This window comes from Heterodontus francisci, chromosome 16 (genome assembly GCF_036365525.1).
Source record: "Heterodontus francisci isolate sHetFra1 chromosome 16, sHetFra1.hap1, whole genome shotgun sequence".
NCBI classification, from domain to species: Eukaryota; Metazoa; Chordata; class Chondrichthyes; order Heterodontiformes; family Heterodontidae; genus Heterodontus; species Heterodontus francisci.
Window position 1 is genome coordinate 75,374,527 of NC_090386.1, and position 21,831 is coordinate 75,396,357.

General features: G+C 40.7%; 1 protein-coding gene across 11 annotated transcripts in view; it reads left to right on the plus strand.

Moving 5' to 3' along the window:
* Positions 1-21,831, plus strand: part of LOC137378208 (band 4.1-like protein 1) — a 312,011-nt gene that overhangs the window by 20,234 nt on the left and 269,946 nt on the right. The window contains exon 1 of one of the 11 annotated variants that reach the window (XM_068048398.1): positions 12,584-12,684. The exons of 9 other annotated variants lie outside the window; for them this stretch is intronic. The gene's annotated coding sequence lies outside the window, so the exon portion shown is untranslated. Of the gene's footprint in view, positions 1-12,583; positions 12,685-13,177; positions 13,416-21,831 lie in introns of those variants that run through there. One more of the 11 variants, XM_068048395.1, reaches the window with a different exon arrangement.

Below are 21,831 nucleotides of genomic sequence, written 5' to 3' on the forward strand. Positions count from 1 at the left end.
GAAATCATGGCTATCTGCCAGCTAGCTCCAGCATGTAGAAAATCCCGACCTAAGAGCAGACTCGAAACATGTGTTGGTGCAGCAATCAGTTCACTGGGCCATTCATATTCCCACGGTCACTGGCTGTTTGAGTCAAGTGAGATTTACAAACAATCTCGCACATCAATGTTAATGACCCTTTTAAACTATCATAACATTTGATGCACAAAGTATATGACACTCCTATTTATTCAGTAACATAATGTCTCACTTACAATAAAGAACTGCTTTTTAACGTGGTTTGTGGATATTTGCAGCTTTGAGGTCCTGTCAGTGAAACTGTTTATAGGACAGGACCATTTCCGCAGCAGGAAGGTGAACAAGGCAGCCAGAATAGATGGCTACAGCCAGCCTGACTGCTTGTTACCTGTCTCAAGTCTCCTGTCTTACTGGTTTGGGAGCACAAACCCAGTTCTGGCTTATCTAAGTGCGGAAGTTGTTAAAAGTGCGGGTGCACTGTGTCACATAGAAGCTATAAAAGTTTGAACACCAGCTTGAGTTAAAATATAGTGAAAAATGAGAGGCCTGTTTATCCACCAACATTGTCAGCCAATCTTGGTGATTTTGTTTTGTTTCTATCTGAGTGGTGTGTATGCTGCATGTCTTGGGTGCTGCCCTCAGCTTCACTATCTCCTTGGCCCCCACTCACGGCTGCATGCAGAAACCATGCTGTGCCCCAGTTGTAGGTTTGCAGTGCTATGCACCATTGTGGTTTGGCACAATGCTAAAATGCAGGGAACAAGGTATCCCAACACTCCTGTTTCTGTAATTTAAAAAAAAAAATTGTTTTTCATCTTGTGCTTTGTGACAGGGAAGACAGTGTTATATTTGCAATTGACATGAAATTCATTAATTGCCAGCTCTGCAAAATGGGACAGGCACTTTCATGTTGAACCCTTTACTAAAGCCTGGCTTGGGTATAAAATTAAAACCCAACCTGACAACAACCAACCCAAACCTGACCCGGACCCGAGTCCTTTAATTGTTTTTAAATGCCCAACCCAACCTGAAAATAACAAACATATTTTTGAAAAAGAAAAAAAAATCATAGACTGAAACAAAAACAATACGAAACAAAATAGTACAGTCCAGCCCGACTGGATGCTGAATACAGACCCGACCCGAAACCGACACGTAATCGGGTTTGGGTCGGGTAGCCAGGCATTACCCTTTACTGCAACGCATACTATAACATACGATGTGTACAGCTGCAAACACTCCGGAATTAGTTCCTGTTCACCACAACAAACAAGATGTTGCATAATCTCTGTTCAGGCGCAGATTTTGTAGAGTGTTGAATAACTTTATCTGCAATGTTTGAGGTAGCTGGAAGGACTTCCTGCGTTTAAAAATGATTCAGTAACATCTGGATCCAATTATTAAACATTCCCAGACTGGTGGTTTCTGACTCTTTATTCTCAAATGCTACATATATGTTACATTGAATGACAAACAGAACCTATTTTAAATGTATTGATTTAGGAATATCTATGTGCATTATTTTGTTAGTTATGGACAGTTTTCTTTCAGTGTTACGACTGAGGCGGGAGGAGTGCACTATTTATTCTAGTTCCACTTCTCCCAGGTCACAACATATATTAAAGTTTTTTTCCCACTTGCCAATATGGTCAATCATAGACTCTCTTTTTATCCCAGAGTAAAACACACCAACCAGGTTTCTTTAATAAACAACACAATTATCAGTTTACTTTAAAACCAGTTTTAATCAGCAATGAAGCAAAGCATAAACAGATTGAAATATTAAAGTTACATTTTTACGTTAGCCACTCACACACACTCTCTATCTCTCTCACACACACACACACACACACACACACACACACACGGTTAACTGGAAAAATAAAGGGATTTGCGTTTTAGAGCTCTATTACAAAAAAACACTTGGGCTAAATACTTGCTAATTCCTGAAGAAGAAAGAGAAGATCTGAAAAGATGCCCTTTGTTTTTGTTTGGCACCCCAAATGCATATAGACGGCTGTCACTGGGATCTTTCTAGAATAGTTCTTTTCAGGTAACATTGAAGATCATTTTGGGTGGGCTTCCAGGAAATGCAGCAACAGAGATTTCAGACAGGTCTTACAGGATGAATGCAGCCATAGTTTCAGTCTGCTTCTTACACTTTTCAGCTCCTCGAGAGATGGAAAACTGGCGGGCTTTTTCCAAACTTTTGAGTTGGGGAGATTTGTTTTTCTTGGCAAGTTTTCCCCAACTCCTTATCAAACCACTGTTCATCCCCAACTGCCTCTTGTAGCAATTCAAAGTGAAACCAAAAACATTCCAGAAGTCAAGCCTCCTGACCTCTAAATCTGACCTGTCACTTCTTTGTAAACATCTCCCCAAGTCAAAAACAACCCCTGTTGAGTAATTATTTGAAGACAGATGCCTTTCAGTAATTGTTTGTTTGTTTTCAAGCTCAGTCCAAAAACCTTCTGGTGACCTCCCTTTTTAAAAAAAAAACACAGTTCCAACAGCTGTGCAATCTTTTCAGTTTTGAAACACAAATCTCCAAAATTTACCAAAAAAATGGAAGCACTCTTAACGGCATCCAATGTGTTTTTAAGTATTGTGTGGCATTGGGAAGGTGGCTATACTGTACAAGGTCTGGTAGCTTTTTACATTATATTGTAGTGTAATTGGTTTCAGCACAGAATGAGCACCATCCCAGCTAATGAATATACATTTGATAAATTTGATCTAGGTCATAGGGAAGGACTCTGATGTTAAAGGCTACTGTCAGTATTCCCCAGGCTGATCTAAAAAGACTTGTAGTTAAGTAATGTTAGGATGGAGAAATCACTCTTTGGCAAAGGATTAGCAGGACTGTTATGAAATATTAGTGGTTTTAAATTCAGATCATGGTGTTCTTTTCATTCATTAAAATGTAATACCAATCACTGCACTAAGTGCTGAAAAGATGTGCCTTTATATGGTGGTCCATGCCCTTAGGTATTCGTTCCTGTCTAAGATAAAAAGTTATCTTTTCATGAGAAAAATCTGATCAAAATATTGGATGACAATAATATCCTATACCCAATGTCTCTTGACATGTGCTGTGGTCTAATCTGTTCATCTCACGCAATTTAAAACACATCACCTATGTAATGAGTTAGGGTTTCCCAGCCATGATTTGATCCCCTTGCAGAGCCGAACTTGACATAAATTCCCGTGCAGAACACTTGAAAATGTAGTCTCTTTAATGCAACACTTTAATGGTACAATCACACTGCATAAGCTTAGCATCAGTGAACCCAAAGCTGAAACCATTTTGCACCAATGCTAAACTTGGAATATAAATTGGGTTTGAAAGCTTCTATTGACTCTAAAGCAGAATGAGACTCTCTCTTGTTTAGGGAGCCGTGCATGACTTAATTCCAGAGTCAGTTTGAGCCTTGACACCATAGTTGCAGTGTTGGTGTGAAGCAACATATTAATCCAGTGTAAATACAGCCCGAGTCTCCCCCCCCCCCCCCCAAAAAATTAAAATACAAAATGTTGTCTCAACTTTTTATTTTATTTGCCCAGAAACATGTCCGCTTTAGTAACATTGTAAAGTTAGTAAGATGCTGCTGTACAAGATTCTGTTAACAATGGGCTCATTACTTCAACCCTTAAACTTACTGTGCTGCTGAGTAGAGTGAGACCCCACAACTCTGATTTTTGATCATAAGTATCAGAACAACTTGAAATGAAAAAGAATAATGTAGTATATTTAACAGAGAATGTGTTATGGGATATTACCTTATTTGATAGAAATAGTATAAGGCTCTGGCAATTTTAACATCCAGACCTCATTAACTCCTGGTCCACTTCCCACCTGGAGACTGCTAACCTCCAGAAAAACAATTTTGACTTCCTTCAGTTCCAGATTATTCCAGTTAATTATATAGGTCCAAGTTTTGATATTCCACTTAAATAATTCAGGATGTTTTACATCTAATCATTTGTGTGACACTTATGTGTTTATATATTTATCAATTATTGGCAGACCCTAATATTACAGCCCCTACATTACAACGTGACTACACTTCAAAAGTACTTCATTGGCTGTAAAGTGCTTTGGGATATCCTGTGGTTATGAAAGACCTGCAATAATATAATGCCTTTTTCTTTCCTAACTTTTTTTTATGTTATGGAGCAGTGCAATATTGTTCTTTTAAGCAGAGACTCACTATCTTTAAGCAGCAACCTCCTTTCACCCTGTGCTGTTAGGCTAATGGAGTGCCAGAGGTTGGACGCCCATGTTAAGTACCAGGTCTGACGGCAGGTCTTGGATCCCACAAAGAGTGGGGGTTCACATCTCTTGTATTAATGCTATGTGGTAGGCGACGGTTGTACCGCAAATCTGCCTTTGAGGCCTTCGTATTGAAGTACAACAGTGGAGTTTTCCTGGTGGCCTGGCCAACATTTAACCTCAAACAACTCCATCATTATTGGATTAACTGGCTATTTCTCATTTTTTTTCTTTGTGGGAACTTTACTATGTGCAAATTAACTGCTTTCTGTACAATAGTGACTATGCTGCGCAAGTCCTTCAGTATAAAATGTTTTGGAATGACCTGAGTCCTTGATGGTGCTAAATAAACGCAAGTTCTTTCCTTCGTTCTGTCTTAATGCTGTTTTGTACTGCATTGGATGTCCGATATATTAGAGAACTCTGATGACTTTGTTTGTTTGTTTTCCTCCCAGTTTATTAAATCACATTATTTGTCTGAGAGGCTTCATGATACTTGAATAATCGGAGAAAAAACAGATTGTGTTTGCCAAGAAAATTGCCCCACATGGAAATGGTGTGGCCATCGTTTGAAACGAAGGATAAACGAGACAAGTACATTATTGGACATATTCTTGAGGTTCATGAGAAGGAAGATGACTGAGGCAAAGATGGAAATGAAGAGGAAATGCTGCGGGACGTTTAGTCTGTGCTGTGATTTGAATCGCGAAACAATGAAATAGCTGGGTGGGGGGAGGAGGGGATGGAGAATTGACAAATCAATTGTCAAAGACAGGAGTTGCAGCGTCAGCTTCAGTTTTTTCAGGTCCATGAGTATAGAAAGCTAGATATGTATACCTTGTACCTCTCAGGACTGTGACTAATCCAGATATCAGATCAAGAATTGAGGTGGTTCTGAGGCTGTTGAGAGTTTAGGAATTCACCAGTATTAATGTATAAAATGGGCACCTGATTCTTGTGAATTTGTGGATATTCATTGGTTTTTTTTTGTAACCCAAATGAAGTATTACCCTGATCTAAGACATCTTTTGAAATGATTAAAAGGATTGTCATCTTTCATTGGTTTAAAGAACCTGATTGATCCCATATGTGCAGTCTGAGAACAGGAAATCTTTTTCATATCTTTGCATTAGTATTGCCATAATCATTTGCTTACAGGAAGCGAGACCAGGGAAATGCCAGCCTGGATTTTTCAGTTATTGCTTTCAAATGAATTTTTTAAAAATCAGGCCATCGTTCCAGTTCCCAAAGTGCAAGTCTAGCTGAAGCTTCATACTCAATGAGAACCATCTGAACTCCAATCATGAAGTCACATGGACATTTTATTCTCAGTTTTGAGTACAAGCACAATTAAAATTACATTGCAAGTTTCCCAGTTAAGAGAGAAAATCAACAGTGATTTCAGTTCCCTACAAAAGTTGTTTAAGCTGGTAGTTCCACACTTCTGACTTATGAAATGGAGTGGAATTATTCTGCATAGTTGAAATGAGCCAGCTTTCAATACCTGTCACCATATTGGGCAAACAGATTTATCAATGCAATGGCTGTATCCTTCTGTCTGTGAACAGCAAGTTATCAGCACTGTAGCTTTTAAAATGGTTTATTCGAATTAACCCAGCTTTGTATACCTTCCCCAACCAAAGATTGGGAACCTTTTTTTAAAAAATGTAACAACTCCAAACCATTCATGTATTCTATTTGCATACTTCTAAGAAGCAATGTATTACATCATAATTTTGTGGTAGTAATGATGGCGAAACTGTCAGTACTCACCATCACTACTCCTCTGAAACAGACAGCAACTTCTGGAGTCTACACATGCACAGTTAAATACAGAAATCTGGAAGCTACTGTCAGTGATTCTGTGTTTCTCCAGAGGCTATGCTTTTGCTTTCCCCAGACTGTAATCAATTGGAAATCATTGAACTGGCAAGAACATCCACTCTAACACTCTTAGTCTCGCTGTAAAAGTCTTGGAAACGTTACACCTTGTTGACTGAAGTATAGCTGGGGTTTTAACACTGTACTAAGTTCATAATTACTCCTAAATAGCCTGACTGGCCCTGAAAAAGTAATTTTATGTTTATTGAATGCCAAACACCTCTATTAAGATATTCCATATATTTTTAAAATATTTTTCTTTGAAGTTTTTGAAATGTTAGCTTCTACCTTAATCTCATGTGTATGTCCCAGTCATTTATTACACTAACTGTAAAAAAATAAAAGTGAAGGGATTCAGTGGTTTTTACTTCCTGGTTTGCTGTCTATGAGAACACCTCAATGTGATTGGCTGGCTGCTTACCTTGTTAGATGACATAACTGGTTCTGGCACCAGATTAAAACCGATGTCAAAAAAGGGGAAATCTGCATCACAGAGTTTGCTAGGTCTTTGTGGGCCACTCTCCTCAAGATCAGAGGTGAGCTCTGTTGCTTTGCTGCTGACTGCAAAATCCAGCCCTTGAAAATGGCTCACCAGACTGCAACCTAACTGACCCCTGATATGAGAATAATTTTAAGCAGGCAGATTCAGAACTCTGTCTTGTATACCATCCAAGGAGTGGTTTGTTGTCTCAGAATCTTGAAACCCATATTGTATTTTTACTAAAAATGACCAGTAGCTTCCTTTCTGCACTGGACTTTTTATATGCAGTATTTAGAATGTGAAAACTAACTTGAAATATAAGCAACTTAAATAGAACTGAAACTGGGGCCAGAATTTAACACCCCCCAGGAGCGGCCTAGAAGGCAGTGGGGGGGTGGGGGTCGCGTTTAAATCAGGAAGGAGGCAGGGGATGCCGTGCCCATTGCCTACCCGCCCCCACTGCTATTTTAGCACCGGTGGGGGAGGTGGCATACAGCCCTCCTGCACCAGGCCAATTGAGGCCCTAAGTGTCCAATTAATTGCCACTTAAGGGCCTCTTCCTGCTGCCGCTGGTATTTCGGTACTTCGGCACCTGAGGAGGCTGCCCAGCCATGCCTGGCAGCCTGCTTGTGGGCTGTGGGGGCTGTCCTGATCGGGTACCCTGTGCCCCATGGAATGTCCCGCCAGCAACATGGGCTGCCCCCGCTAAAACTACCCCACCAGCTTTCCAGCAGGTGGGCGGGCCCACCACCTCAACATTAAATTCTTCCCTGGATTTTTTTCCATCAGATCTTTGCAGTGCTTTGATGTAATGCACGATTACACCTGCACTGATGTTGTCCTGTGTGCCAATAAATAAGGATTTCTTCTGGTAAATAATGAACGAAACAACAGATAACATACTTTCACCAGAGAAATGAGGTCATGCTTGTATTGGTAAATAATAATTGCCTGCATTTCATCCTTTTCCTGAATCGAAGCCTTCACAAAATTACAGTGAAATTTACAGGGTTTTCCATTGTAATTGGATTTCAGTCTGATTATCTTCCTAATTTAAGAATTAAGTTTGCAGTCTGGGGGTAGAGATTGGTAATAATGCAAAAAAAGGAAGGAAATGTAAGAAAAGCTGGATGGGAAGACAGAGGTGTGTGTGCATTAGATAGAGGAAGAGAAAGAGGCATAAACAAAATAGAGGAACAACAAAGAAGTCCACTGAAGACATTTTGGTTTCAATTCTCTGCAGTTCTTCTTCAATTCTGACTTTTGTGCTTCCCCGATTTTCATGGCTTTACCCTTGGTGGCTGTACCTTCAGCTGTCTAGGCCCTAAACTCTAGAATCCCTTCCCTAAAACTCTGCATCTTTCTATATCTCTCTCTTCCTCTAAGATGCTGCTTAAAATCAATCTTTTGGTCACCTGACCTCGTAGCTCCTTATGTGGCTTGATGCCAAATTTTGTTTGACAGTCGCACCTGTGAAGCACCTTGGAACATTATCCTGTGTTTAAAGGCGCTATGTTAATGCAAGTTGTTCTGTCCACGCCAGAAAATACAGGATATAGAAGAACTAATGCACTCTATAGCCAGGAGTTTGTTGTCCTGAAGTGTAATATTACTGTTTGATAATGGCAGCAGTGAAGACTAAGTCACACATCAGCCGAGCCTCTTCTTGTACTTTCTTGATAAGGGCAGGAAATCTAACACTGTTATACTTTTACTGGTGTCCAGAATGGTGTGCTTTATTGTGCCATATGGAGTAATTCACAGAGGATCATGTATTTATCCCCAAGAGTATTGCAACTGCTGCATTCTGGGAGGTTATGTTCAAAAATACAGAAGTGTTTTCAGAAAAATAGAGTGAACACAAGGGGAAATAGTCAAGCCTGAACACACAGATAACACAGTGTCAACATCAGAAAGACAATGATATCAGGTGCCAGAAATTTCTGGTTTTGCTGTTCAGTGTAAATCTTGTCTAGCAAAGATTGAAGTGGAGTTCTGTATTTTGTTCCTTAAATTGATTCAAAAAAACATGCTTTAAATACCTGGTTTGCCTTTAATGAAGCCTTGGATTTTTGCTGCGTTTTGTGGGTGAAGAATTTCGCTTGGCAGAAGTTAAAGGCTGAGATTTTTAGACTCATTACTGGGCTCTCGAAACAACAGGAGGTTCCAAGATTCACTCTCTGAATTCTTAAAGCCTAAATATCTGCTTTTAAATATGTACACAGTTATCCAAGAATTGATGGAAGGGAGGACATTCAGACTAACTCTACTGCCCTCTTCCCTCGAGTCCCCCTCTGTTACATTCATTACTGAACTCCATCTGATATCTTGGGGTTTAAAAAGTCTGGATCAGAGTCAGAGAAAGTTGATGGATAGATTGTTTACCTCAGACTTCTCTGGAAATGAATGTAATGGACACAAAGCATACATTTGCTGACTTCTGTTGATTAAAAAAATATATATATTTTTAAGAGAAAATCTGTAAATCATTTTACTCCAGACACTGACACCAACTGGCAATGTAGCAGTGAGATATCCAAATGTGTGACTGATAAATGCCAAAAAGGTCTGTGTGTACAGAATGGACAATAATGGCAAACACCCCATTGTATATGCATCTAATGCCAGCTTCTGGGTTTGATGCATCCAAATCCAAGTCTTCCCAATTGGACCAGGATTCACATTTTTTTTAATGTATTCAATACAATTCTGATTTCAGAATCACTTTGTTGCTCGTGCCTTGTATGCACCACCATGTGGAGAAAATTCAACAGCTCTCCTTTGGATCAGAAACTTTGCCATTTCATTCTCTCCCTTGTGTTAGGGAATTGGGCAATGACTGAGCACTCTGCAATATTTAATTAGTTCATCATTGCAAGGGAGATAAAGACATGCCAGCCAAAGAATTCTTGTTCTCTACAGTAAGATATGCTCGCTTTGTGTCATTGCTTGTGAATTATTATGCCTGTAACTTTCAGTGGTGTCAGAGAAGTGATTAGAGATTGAGTGTTGAGTGCTTTTATTGTGTATTAGGGAGCTGAGGTTGAGTCCACGATGATCCACCCCAGACAGTAATTACTCCACACCCTTTTGGAAAAATGGGTGTCGACGTTTTACTGGTAGTAAGGATGTCACAATTGGGAAACAAAGTTAAAGCTCAGATTTTCTTCTCTGGGAACTAGGGTTGTGACTAGATGAAAAGTTCCTTTTCATGATTTGGTGTTCTGTATTTTGGGTCATGGGAGAGTGATGTCTGGGCTTCTTCAAGTCGCAACAGGGCTTTAATGCTGTTGGGATAAGAAAGCTTATATATTTGTGGAATACAACTCATGTAGCATAAAGTACTTAAAATTTACACTTGTCTTTTAGGATAAGAACTGGAAGCTTGGTTCAGCACAACATCGTGGGCCGAAGGGCCTGTACTGTGCTGTACTGTTCTATGTTCTATGTTCTTGGAAATTATAATTGCTGATACGAATGCCAAATGCTTCATTCACTGGTATCAAATTCCTCGCTCCACTAAATTAATACAGATGTTAACCCTTTTAAACTAAGCAAACTAATATCTATGTTAAAACAGCAGAAAATTAATCTCATGGAGCTGCAGTTGGTGCTTGTCCACTAATATCAACAGCAGTAACCAAGAACTATACAGTAGAGACTGTGTTATTCGGGATCACTAAGTATTCACCACTGGAATGACTCTACCTGTATACATTATTGGGTCACTTCTTCAAATTGTAAAGTGCTTTGTCTCTGTATCCATCTTCGTTCAGCTGTATAAATGTTTTGCTGTAAGACTTTTAGTCTGATCTAATAATTTGACCATGATGACTTCAATAAGTAACAGCGATAGCAGATATGAACAGGAAGCCTTTATGACCTTGTAATTTTAAATACAGCTAGTTGTTGCTTCTGGATCAGAAAGCTGAGCATTGTTATTCAAAATGTATGTTCTTCTGGGGTCATAGTACAGTAAGTATGGGGTTGTTATCCTTAGAACAGAGAAGGTTAGAAGGAAATTTGATGGAGGTGTTTAAAACCATGAATGGTCTTAATAGAGTAAGTAAGGAGAAACTGTTTCTAGCAACAGAAAGATGAATAACCAGAGGACACCAATTTAAGGTGAATGACAAAAGAACCAGAGGTGACATGAGGAAACATTTTTTTTCCACCGTGAGTTGTGATATGGAATGCACTGCTTGAAAGGGCGGTGGAAGCAGATTCAATAGTAACATTCAACAAAGAGTTAGATAAATACTTGAAGGGGAAAAAGCTGCAGGGCTATGGGGAAAGGGTAGATAAATGGGACTAATTGGATAACTCCCTTGATATGTCTTGATTTTAAAATTCTTCATCCTTGTTTTCAGATCCCTCCATGGCCTTTGCCCCTCCCTATCTCTGTAATCTCCTCCAGCCCTATTACCCTCCAAGATATCTGCGCTCCACTAATGCTGGCCTCTTGTGCATCCCTGCTTTTAATCACTCCACTATTGGTGGCCGTGCCTTCAGTTGCCAAGGCCCTAAGCTCTGGAATACCCGCCCTACACTTCTTCACCTCTCTACTTCACTTTTCTCCTTTTTAAGACACTTCTTAAAACCTACCTTTCTGACCAAGCTTTTGCTCATCTAACCTAATGTCTCCTTTTGTGGCTCAGTGTCGTACTTCATTTTATAATCCTTCTGTGAAACGCCTTGGGACATTTTATTGCATTCATGGCACTATGTAAATACAAGTAACTGTAATTCTTGTATTGGCAGCAGCTCTTTCACTGAACTGGCACAGGTATGATGGACCAAATGGCCTCCTCTGTGATGTATCATTCTATGGTTCGAAGAAAGCCCCATTTTAGGTTGGTGTCAGTGGGTTGTTTACGCTGCAGTTTGCCATACAGCAACCCTGATATAAACCTGCTGATTTTATTAAAATCGACCTGTAGGTAGATCCACGCTTTTTCTGTTTTTCCTGGTGGCCTGATTTAATAAATCCAACAGATTTATTTTGGGTTTGCTGCTGGTTGAGCACAGAACTCCAAGAATGCTGGCACAAACTTCCTACTGATGTCAAAAGCCCAGAGAGTACATGGAACTTACAAATGCATGCATTTGAGGGTTTCGCCCATTTCAATACATTTGTGTGGTATTACAAACTGTGTTGTCAGGGAAACACTATATTGTTGGAAGCAGCATTATTCATGTCCTATCTTGCTTGCTGATTTCAGGTTATGTGGTATTAATGGAAATAAGCAGGGTGCAATTCCAGTATTTCCATTAATATTCATTCCTCGCCCTGCAAAAAAAATTGTGTGAATACACTTCATATCCTTGAGCCTCAGTATAAATAAGAAACGCAATCTCAATAGGATAACCTGATTAAAAAGCTTCAAAGTGAAAGTCTGGCAGCCCCCTGCTTGTTTCATTCACACAAGAAGATACCATATTTGCTTTATTAATAAACCATCAATAAGCAGCTACTGTTTACTTATGACAAATGCATTATTATAGCAGCCAGATATTCTAATATTTTGGAAGTACATATTGCATGGGATTTCCTTTCAAACTGCATCTCAGTTGCTGATAATTAATGTGTTGCAACCTGGGTATCAGAGAATTGACAGATAAGGAAAAAGACAGTGTTTGCATTAAAGGGTTCAAAAATGACCTAATCTTAAACTTGCTGAATGTCACATGGATCTGTGATTAAATTGCTGGTTTAAATTTACTTCTCTATTTGCTGTACTGTTTATTGAATTTTGCAAAATCTTAATTCAAATGCTCCCTTTCACTGCTGGAACTGGCTGACTTTCATCTCTGTCTGCCCATGGGGTAAGGCTTAGAGAATATATAAAAAAAATCTGTTGCTTCAGGTGACCTTTGACATTTTGGATAAAACAGTTGCTGTTTCTCTGGTGAATTTGAGGCATTGAAGGTTCCCTTGATGTGCACAGTTTCCACTGTGATTTGCTCAAATGGAAATAGCGGCCCATGGAAAGAGTTGGAATATTACTTCTGATAGTGACGTGTCTTGAAGGTGAATTTAGGGGGATACGCATTATTCTCACTTTCATTTCTGTAATAGTTAATCAGTGTATACAGCATGTGCCACATAAAACAATGGACACTCGCCGGCGATTTACATGTCTTGATTGATATCAAACATTAAGTTACAGCTTTGGGCTCATAACCAGTCGTTCAACATTGGATGTTGATGTGTTTATTTAATCTACTTTTTAAAATATTGCTTATATATTGAATGGAGTCAATGCAGTATTGTGTAGGTGAAAGAGTAACTAAACTGTTCATGACATTGAATCTGAAGGTTTGTGTGTCACGTGTTTAAATACTGGAGTGTGGCAAGCTTTATTGGCAACAGATTACTGTAAATAAAGCACTCCGTCTCAATTGCAGAATAGTTGAAAGTGCGTAAGAGTGACCATGCTAGGTTTATTAAGGCATTTTAATATTCAATGTGTTAGTTGTGCATAAATGATGAAGCATTGACAGCTGTTTCAATTTTCATATTTTAAAAAAACTTTTTTGAGTAGTCTTTTACTTGGCACACACACAGTACATTAATGATTTTAAAAGTCAGCCGTAAGCATAATTCAGCTGGGTCACTTTTACTGTGACAACTGCTACAATTGCAGTTAAATCTTCAACAGAAGTCACAGAGTGCTCATCTTGCATTGCCAGGTCGGCCATTTTAAGTACAGCAAAAAGAAATCATTATCAATCTTCTTTTAGGAGCATTTGCACAGCCAGGTAAGTAGAAATATCTTGTGATATATCTTTTCTGTTTTTATCTGAGCTAGAAAGAAGTGCACCTTTAAATTTAAATGGATTATTGACTAGGGGAGATGCCAGATTAGAGAAGCTGTACAGAAGTGTGGCTCACAGCCCAGAGAAAGGGGGCATGTAAAAGTTAGATGTTACATAGAAATTCAAAAGCGGCACATGGAAATTTCTGTGCTATATAGCTATAGCAGAGTTTAGGAACAAATGTTAAGTGAGCTTGGCAGTCTTCATGCGAAACAGATCAGAGATAGAAATAACCATCCATTTGCAAGAGTATGTATCTGTCCTTGGGACAAGTACATCAAGTTGAAAGAACAGTATCGAGACTGCTGCAGCAACACAGGGCTCCTTTGTGATTTGAGAATGCAGCAGTTTGTGTTGATCAATTGTTCCTTTGTCTGTACATTTGACAGAGCAGGTAAAATTCCCATTGAAATAAATGGTTGTTTCCTGGTAACTGTTGCAGAACCAGTGTCCTTTTCTTGCTTTATTTGTACCCCTAATATAGTGCATTAAAATATTTATACTGCTATCATTTGAAGAGCCAGAAGTACAGCTTGCACCTCGAGATCATTGTTCCAACAGTGAGCAATATGCAAGCAAGTTAATGGAATAGTCTGTTTTAAATGCTCCATTTAAAATATCCCCATTTGCCTTCCCTATTAAACTTGCGTGAATATGTTAGCGTGTGATTTTCATTACTTTTTTTTCTAATGACATACAATTATGTCATTGCGTCACTGATCTTTTATCACCCACTGCATTGTAACTATGTGAAGTGTTAGCTTGGCTCAGTTGATAGCATTCGTGTTTCTGAGTCATAAATCTGTGAGCACAAGTCCCACTCGGGAGCTTCAGTAACTCAATCTAAGCTGACATCTCAGTACATTTATCAAAGCAATACTGGATTGTTAAATGTGCTATTCTTTGCATCAGAACTCTGCTGTTTCAGGTGGATGGTAAAGGTCCCATGCTCCCATTTGAAGAAACGTTCTCTTGGTATCTTCCTGACACTATTCCCTCAACCACACCTATTAAAAACAAATGAACTACTGAATCATCTGGTGCCTGTGGGACATCGCAGTGTGCAAAATGGCTGCTGTTCACCAACAACACAACAGACTAATTCGAAAGTGATTAATTGGATGTGGCTTGCTTTGGTCATTGAGATGTAATTTGGTGCCATATAAATGCAAGGTTTTTTTCCCTTCCCCTGCTGCCAGGATAAAATTTCCCCCCATGGTCTTCCGGACGCTACACTTAGCTTCATGGTCCACTGTTTGAAAGGGTGAGCAATGGTCATGGCCCTTACTTCTCTTGTCAGTGGTCAACTCCTGCTGGCACTGTGCATGTGTGGGACCCAGATAAATAACCAAAACTAGCTTGGCTTTTATGACCCTGCTATTGAATATCTTGCTACTTGTTAATGCCAAGGTTTGCATACAAGTAATGGCTTTTTTTTGTTTCATTTATTCATGGGATGTGAGCATCACTGGGAAGGCCAGCATTTATTGCCCATCCCTAATAACCCTTGAGAAGATCAGCCACTTTCTTGAACCGCTACAGTCCGTGTGGCGTAGATTCACTCACAGTAAAGACCTACTACCCGACCCGAACCCGTCGGGTTGGGTCACTCTTCTGGGTCCGGCTTTCGGGCTCAGATGCAGGTCGGGCCAGGTCTGGGTTGGACACACACAGCAAGAATTGCAGGTAAATGTTTAAAGGAAAAAAACCTACCTGAGCTGGGAGTCCGGGGCGTCAAAGAAGGAAACTGAGTCTGTGCAGTGAGCAAGTGAGCGTCTCTATGACGTCATCACGCTCATGTTGCAGCTTCCTGAAGATTGGGAGTTGCAAGGTAAATAAAGGGAACATTCCAGTGGTTGGGTCAGGGTCAGGTCAGGCGCAGGAAAAATTGGAGGGACTCGGGCTCGGGTCCGATGTGGTCCTTTTGGGTTGGGTTTTTTTTCCCTGATCTGAGCAGGCCTTTAACTCACAGTGCTGTTGTGAAGGAAGTTCCAGGATTTTGACCCAGCGACAGTGAAGGAACGGCAATATAGTTCCAAGTCAGAAGGGTGTGTGGCTTGGAGGGAGTGGTGCTCCCATGCGCCTGTTGCCCTTGCTGCTGTAGATGGTAGAGGTGGCGCATTTGGAAGGTGGTGCAGTAGGTGCCTTGGTTTTCTAGGGTGAGGTAATGGAGAGTGATTGTGCCGATGGAACCATGCAGTATTTGGTTCCTTCAGGAGTGGAGGGGTGGAATTGGCCATAAAATCCTTCAAACAGGAATGTGATAGTAATGGTGAGTATTGTATTGGATGAAGCAGAAAATCATCAAAGATGGATTGAATAGATTGCTATGACTTAGTTTTGTTAAACATGGGGAAGCATGCAGTAGATTATGGTTTGATCTGAAATTAATCCTACTGGGGACTTTTAGAGAGCAGTCAAAGTAGTATGGCAGTTTTTCAGGCTGCCCCATCTGCATCGCTCTCCGAACACTTCTCTAGTTCTATACTACAGTAATATAAAACAAGAGTTGGCTAGTTCCTGATGTTCTTGATTCCTTCTGTAATCAATGCTGAGAATGTGTTTACCGTTGAATTGCTGGGAAAGCACTGGCAGGGGCTGATTTATTCAGTAGAAACTGGAGTATTTCTTGCAGTCTTATAGATGATTATTCATTTCTCAATAAGGGTATCCCTCGGTGTGAAATGAACTTTAATTATTGCCAGTATTGCTTGCAAGTGCAGTAATGAGATTATTTGCAAAAGTGATCTATGTGGACTGAGTGCAGGGATCCATTTGTTATGTCTGCAGTCCCAGATCTTTCCAAACTTGGCCAAGAGGCTGCAACTATCATGTGGCAGGTTTTCTGAACTTTTTAGTGTTAATAATTAAAGAACATTCATCAGAGAAAAACAGTGTACAAAAAAATCTCCAATAACCAGCAAATGAGCTGAGGGACACACTGATAAAAGGGCATGCACACACGAAAACATAGTCGAAGAGTAAGTAACGAGCAGCTTGTGTACTTGTCAGGAAATGAAGTATCATATACCAAGGCTGTGATAGGATACCAGCAGAAGTCTTGGCAAAGAAAGTGTGGAGCTGGAAGGGTAAAAGATTACAGTCTTGCAATTGAAATGGAATAAATTAAGTTCTTAAATTTTGTATGCTGAACATTAAAAAGTATGGAAATTCATTTTAAACCTAGTTGCAGTGCTACAAGTTTTAACATTGGGCACGGGGGATTTATATGAAGTCACTTAATCAAACGCCTGTCGACCTGTCGGTTTAGCTATGAACTCATGAATATTATACCAATTCTGTCAGTGAGTTTTGATTCATTTCTGACTTGAAACAGCCTTTAGGATGTGTACGTGAGTAATCCTGGGTAACTAATTAACCTTTCTTTCTGTCTCTCCTGTTCCTATCTTTTCATTTTTATCTCTCTCTAAGGTGGATCTTATTCCTGCCCATCGGGCGGGCACTGGGCGGGTGGCGAATATGTGCCCAATGCTGCATTGGCAACTCATTTGCACCTGTTATTCTAACTGAAGTATTTTCATTTGTGTTCATGCTGCCTGCCACAGACAGGCTGGGGCATTATTAATAAAATGTTAGAGTCCCAGGGACATAGGAGCAGGAGTAGGCCATTCAGCCCATCGAGCCTGCCCTGCCATTCAATATGATCATGGCTGATCTTCCACTTCAATGCCTTTTTCCCACACTATTCTCATATCCCCTTATGTCATTTGTATTTAGAAATCTGTCAATCTCTGCTTTAAACATACTCAATGACTGAGTTTCCACAGCCCTCTAGGGTAGAGAATTCCAAACATTCACAACCCTCTGAGTCAAGAAATGTCCCCTCATCTCTGTCCTAAATGGCTTTCCCCTTATTTTGAAATTGTGTCCCGTGGTTCTGGACTCCTCAGTCAGGGGAAACATCTTACTTGCATCTGCCCTGTCTATCCCTTTAAGTATTTTGCAGGTTTCAATGAGATCACCTCTCATTCTTCAAAACTCTAGAGAATACAGGCCCAGTTTCCCCAATCTCTCTTCATTAAACAGTCCTGTCATCCCGGGAACAAGTCTGGTGAACCTTCGTTGCACTCCCTCGAGGGCAATAATATCCTTCCTAAGATAAGGGGACCAAAACTGCACACAGTATTCCAGGTGTGGTCGAACCAAGGTTCTATACAATTGAAGCAAGACTTCAACTACTTCTGGACTCAAATCCTCTTATGATAAAGGCTAACATACCATGAGCCGCCTTAATTGCTTGCTGAACCTGCATGTTAGCTTTCAGTGACTTATTGCCAAGGACACCCAGGTCCCTTTGTACATCTACACTTTCTAATTTAAGAAGTACTCTGAACATCTGTACCACCTACCAAAGTGGATAACCTCACATTTTTCCGTATTATATTCCCTCTGCTACGTTCTTGCCCACTCACTAAGTCAGTCCATATCCCCTTGAAGCCACTTTGCATCTTCCTCACAACACACATTCCCACCTAGTTTTGTGTCATCTGTGAACTTGGAAATACGACTTTGGTCTTCACATCCAAATCCTTGATATATTTTTTGTGAACAGCTGGGGCTCGAGCACTGATTCCCGGTACAAAGAACAAAGAACAGGACAGCACAGGAACAGGCCATTCAGCCCTTCAAGCCTGCGCCGATCTTGATGCCTGCCTAAACTAAAACCTTCAGCACTTCCGGGGCCCGTATCCCTCTATTCCCATCCTATTCATGTATTTGTCAAGATGCCTCTTAAACGTCGCGATCGTACCTGCTTCCACCACCTCCCCCCGCAGCAAGTTCCAGGCATTCACACCCTCTGTGAAAAGAACCTGCCTTGCACATCCCCTCTAAACTTTGCCCCTCGCAACTTAAACCTATGCCGCCTAGTAACTGACTCTTCCACCCTGGGAAAAAGCTTCTGACTATCCATTCTGTCCATGCCGCTCATAACTTTGTAAACTTCTATCATGTCACCCCTCCACCTTCGTCATTCCAGTGAAAACAATCCCAGTTTATCCAACCTCTCCTCATAGCTAATGCCCTCCAGACTAGGCAACATCCTGGTAAACCTCCTCTGTACCCTCTCCAAAGCCTCCACGTCCTTCTGGTAGTGTGGTGACCAGAATTGTACGCAATATTCTAAGTGTGGCCTAACTAAGGTTCTGTACAGCTGCAACATGACTTGCCAATTTTTATACTCTATGCCCCGACCGTTGAAGGCAAGTATGCCGTATGCCTTCTTGACTACCTCATCCACCTTTGTTGCCACTTTCAGTGACCTGTGGACCTGTACGCCCAGATCTCTCTGCCTGTCAATACTCCCAAGGGTTCTGCCATTTACTGTATACTTCCCACCTGCATTAGACCTTCTTAAATGCATTACCTCACATTTGTCCGTATTAAACTCCATCTGCCATTTCTCCGCCCAAGTCTCCAACCGATCTATATCCTGCTGTATCCTCTGACTATCACTATCCGCAACTCCACCAACCTTTGTGTCGTCTGCAAACTTATCAGACCAGCTACATTTTCCTCCAAATCATTTATATATACTACAAAGAGCAAAGGTCCCAGCACTGATCCCTGCAGAACACCACTAGTCACAGCCCTCCATTCAGAAAAGCACCCTTCCACTGCTACCCTCTGTCTACTATGACTGAGCCAGTTCTGTATCCATTTTGCCAGCTCACCTCTGATCCCGTGTGACTTCACCTTTTGTACCAGTCTGCCATGAGGGACCTTGTCAAAGGCTTTACTGAAGTCCATATAGATAACATCCAGTGCCCTTCCTTCATCTATCATCTTTGTCACTTCCTCAAAAAACTCAATCAAATTAGTGAGACACGACCTCCCCTTCACAAAACCATGCTGCCTCTCGCTAATAAATTTGTTTGTTTCCAAATGGGAGTAAATCCTGTCCCGAAGAATCCTCTCTAATAATTTCCCTACCACTGACATAAGGCTCACCGGCCTATAATTATCCTTGCTACTCTTCTTAAACAAAGGAACAACATTGGCTATTCTCCAGTCCTCTGGGATCTCACTTGTAGCCAATGAGGATGCAAAGATTTCTGTCAAGGCCCCAGCAATTTCTTCCCTTGCCTCCCTCAGTATTCTGGAGTAGATCCCATCAGGCCCTGGGGACTTATCTACCTTAATGCTTTGCAAGACACCCAACACCTCCTCCTTTTTGATAATGAGATGACTGAGACTATATACACTCCCTTCCCTAGGCCTTCCACCAAGTCCTTCTCTTTGGTGAATACTAATGCAAAGTACTCATTTAGTACCTCGCCCATTTCCTCTGGCTCCACACATAGATTCCCTTCTCTGTTGTTGAGTGGGCCAACCCTTTCCCTGGTTACCCTCTTGCTCTTTATATACGTATAAAAAGCCTTGGGATTTTCCTTAATCCTGTTTGCCAATAATTTTTCATGACCCCTTTTAGCCCTCCTGACTCCTTGCTTAAGTTCCTTCCTACTGTCTTTATATTCCTCAAGGGATTCATCTGTTCCTCGCCTTCCAGCTCTTACGAATGCTTCCTTTTTCTTTTTGACTCGGCTCACAATATCCTACGTTATCCAAGGTTCCCGAAACTTGCCAAACTTATCCTTCTTCCTCACAGGAGCATGCTGGTCCTGGATTCTAATCAGCTGACGTTTGAAAGACTCCCACATGTCAGATGTTGATTTACCCTCAAACAGCCACCCCCAATCTAAATTCTTGAGTTCCTGCCTAATATTGTTATAATTAGCCTTCCCCCAATTTAGCACCTTCACCCGAGGACTACTCTTATCCTTATCCACAAGTACCTTAAAATTTATGGAATTATGGCCACTGTTCCCGAAATGCTCCCCTACTGAAACGTCGACCACCTGGCCGGGCTCATTCCCCAATACCAGGTCCAGTACGTCCCCATCCCTAGTTGGACTATCTACATATTGTTTCAAGAAGCCCTCCTGGATGCTCCTTACAAATTCTGCCCCATCCAAGCCCCTAGCACTAAGTGAGTCCAAGTCAAAATCGGGGAAGTTAAAATCACCCACCACTACAACCCTGTTACCTTTACATCTTTCCAAAATCTGTTTACATATCTGCTCCTCTACCTCCCGCTGGCTGTTGGGAGGCCTGTAGTAAACCCCCAACATCGTGACTGTACTCTTCCTATTCCTGAGCTCCATCCATATTGCCTCGCTGCACGACCCCTCCGAGGTGTCCTCCCGCAGTACAGCTGTGATATTCTCCTTAACAAGTAATGCAACTCCCCCACCCCTTTTACATCCCCCTCGATCCCGCCTGAAGCTTCTAAATCCTGGATTATACCCCACTAGTCACAGCCTGCTAACGCGAGAATGACCTGTTTATTCTCTGTTTTCTGCCTGTTAACCAAACCTTAATCCATGCCAGTATGTTCCCTCCTATCCTTTTGCTAACCAACCTCCTGAAAATTCAAGTATACCACGTCCACCGACTCCCCTTTATCAATTCTGTTAGTAACATCCTTAAGAAACTTCCAACAGGTTCGTCAAACATGATTTCCTATTCATAAATCCATGTTGACTATGCCCAATCAGTTCATTATTATCCAAGTATCAATTTATCACATCCTTTAGAATAGATTCTAGCATTTTCCCTATTACTTATGTAGGGCTAATAGATCTGTAATTCCCTGTTTTCTCTTTCTCTCCCTTCTTAAATACTGGGGTGACATTTGTGACCTTCCAATCTGCAGGAACCACTCCAGAATCTATGGAATTTAGGAAGATGATCACCAATGCATCCACTATCCACATAGCAACCTCTTTCAACACTCTGGGATGTAGAATATCAGGTCCTGGGTACTTATCAATTTCAGCCCCATTAATTTCTCTAATGCAACTTTCTTACTAATACTAATTTCCTTCAATTCCTCATTCTCCCTAATCCCTTGGATCTCTAATTCTGGGAGATTTCTTGTATCTTCCTCACTGAAGACAGACACAACGTAATCATTTAGCTTCTCTGCCATTTCTCTATTCCTCATTATAAATTCTCCTGACTCTGCCTGTAATGGACCCACATTTGTCTTAGCCAAACGTTTGCTTTTTATGTACCTATAGAAGCTTTTACAGTATGTTTTATATTTTTTTGCTAGCTTACATTCATATTCTATGTTCCCTTTATCAGTTTCTTCAAACTCCTTTGCTATATTTTAAAATCTTCCCAATCATCAGGTTTACACTATTTCTGACAACTTTATAGGCCTTTTCTTTTAATCTTATACAATCCTTAACTTCCTTTGTTATCCATGGTTGACTGCCTTTACTTTTGGGGATTTTTGTGCCTTGAAGGAATGTATAGTTGCTGCAAACTATGT